This window comes from Babylonia areolata, chromosome 6 (genome assembly GCF_041734735.1).
Source record: "Babylonia areolata isolate BAREFJ2019XMU chromosome 6, ASM4173473v1, whole genome shotgun sequence".
Taxonomy (NCBI): Eukaryota; Metazoa; Mollusca; class Gastropoda; order Neogastropoda; family Buccinidae; genus Babylonia; species Babylonia areolata.
In genome coordinates, this window is record NC_134881.1 from 30,981,389 (window position 1) to 30,983,888 (window position 2,500).

Genomic DNA, 2,500 nt, shown 5'->3' on the forward strand with positions numbered 1-2,500 from the left:
ACAAACAGTTCGCTGGCTTTCATTGTGTTATGTTTATTGACAGTGCGTTTATTTATTTATTTATGTTTTCTTTTTTTTCTTCTTCTGCTTATTTTCGTATTTATTTTCTAGGGTATAGGCCTTTGACTTGTTTTTCTAAAGTATTCATTCATTCATTTATTCATTTATTCAATCTATCTATCTATCTATCTGTCTGTCTGTCTGTCTGTCTATCTATCTATCTATCTGTGTCATTTATTTATTCATCTATCTCACTTATTTATTCATCTATCTATCTATCTATCTGTCTATTTCGTTGGATAGTTACCTGGTTGTGCTTGCGATTTTGAAATTTATTGATTTGGATGATTGAATACTTATATTTTTTTCATTCGTTTAATCAATATCCTTCAGACAGGGACTGCAATACAAGCAGCCTTCACTTTCCTTTGCAAACGGAGTGTTGCAAAGGGTAGGGAGAGGGGGGGGGGAGTACAGGTATGACAGATTATGATTAAATTTTCTAATAATGACATCAAGCATCGGTGGTCTAGTGGTAGAATACTCGCCTGCCACGCGGGTGACCTGGGTTCGATTCCCGGTCGATGCATGTTTTTATTTTTATTTTTTTAAATATTAAATTTATTAATTAATAACTTGTTCGTTTCTGTACTTTTCGCCAGTGAGTGTCATTACGTCTGAGCAGCGAGTGTACAAGCTGTTACTGTGCGAACGTGACTGTGAGTGCTTGCGTGTGTGGTGGCCCATGGTGTGAAGAGTTTAAGAAGAGTTGCTTTACACGCGCATTTTATTCTTGACGACTCTCGTTTTCACTGAGATGAAAAGCTCATTGTTGGCTTGCCAACCGTCAACTGTTTGGGAGATATAGGCGTATGTGTGTGTGCTTGTACAAGTAAGTGTTCATCTCTGTGAGTGTGTGTTTGTGTGATTGTGTGTGTGTGTGTGTGCCGTGGAAGCTGCGATACGTAGACTAGAAATGAGTGTGTGGAGGAGGGGGGTAGAGGAGGTGCAGGGTAATATGTGTGGTGTGTGTGTGTGTGTGTTGGAGCTCATGTACGTTTATATGTATTTGACTGTGCTTTCTGTGCTTTCATATCTGTGAAACAGCATGTTTGATGTATATCCGTTATGCATGTGTGGGTGTATGTGTGAATGTGTGTCTTCATGTTTTACATTTATTTGCTTATTTATCATCATTGTTGTCTTATTCATTTATTTTTTTTTTTTTATTATTATTACTACTACCTTTTTCTATATTATAATTATTATTTATTTATTTGTGTAAGCTTATCTATTATTTATTCCCCCTTTTTTTTCTTTTCTTTTTTTTCTCAAGGCCTGACTAAGCGCGTTGGGTTACACTGCTGGTCAGGCATCAGCTTGGCAGATGTGGTGTAGCGTATATGGTTTTGTCCGAACGCAGTGACGCCTCCTTGAGCTACTGAAACTGAAACTGAAACAACCGTTTCGAGGCGTGTGTGTGTGTGTGTGTGTGTGTTTATGGCTTCGGCAATCTTCCGCTTTGGTTGATCTGTTGAGTTTAGCAGCGAACAGGAACTCAGCTATCAATGTCTGGATTTGGACAGAGAGAGAAAGCGGAGAGAGACGGAGGGAAGAGTCAGGAGGAAGACAAAAGAGACAGACAAAGAGACAGAGACAAACAGAAAGAGAGAGAACAAGGAGAAGTTGCAGAAGAGGGACAATAGCGAAAGCAAAGTTTGCCGTAACTCACACTAATTTCTAAGCGTATAATGATAATAATAATAATGGATACTTATATAGCACACTATTCAGAAATCTGCTCTAGGTGCTTTACAAAAACGTTTTGTTAACATAAAACATTACATCTATGTGACATACACACACCAAAATGTGACTACACACACACACACACACACACACACACACACACACACACACACACACACACACACACACACAGGGGAGTTAGAGAAAGACACAGGTATACAGAGAGAGAGACACAAAAATGCTTTGTTAACATAAAACATTACATCTATGTGACATACACACACCAAAATGTGACTACACACACACACACACACACACACACACACACACACACACACACACACACACACACACACACACACACTGCATACATGCATTTTAACAATACATGTGTATCTAACAGCTACCCTAACACATACGCACACATAGGCAGGCACAAACTTACATAAACTCACGCACACACAATACACATTCATATACATGCATGTAGTTATGTACACATACATATGTATACACACATAGTCAAGCACAGCTAACGCAAAGGAAGTGGACCTGCCACAATTGAACTTACTGCTGAGGGAAAAGGTGGATTTTGAGACGAGATTTAAAAGATGCGAGGGAATCAGAATGACGGAGGTTACCAGGGAGCTTGTTCCATGTCTTCGGCGATTGAAAAGAAAACGATCTGTGTCCATAGGTCTTACTTCTGACGTGAGGTATCCTGAGGAGTCGAGTATCAGAGGAAGAACGG

At 39.3% G+C, this 2,500-nt stretch overlaps 1 non-coding gene across 1 annotated transcript; it reads left to right on the top strand.

Annotated features, from left to right (window-relative positions):
- The first annotated feature begins 518 nt into the window (after positions 1–518).
- Positions 519–589, top strand: Trnag-gcc (transfer RNA glycine (anticodon GCC)). The gene has a single exon. It is a non-coding gene; the product is annotated as a tRNA-Gly (tRNA).
- Positions 590–2,500: the final 1,911 nt, after the last annotated feature.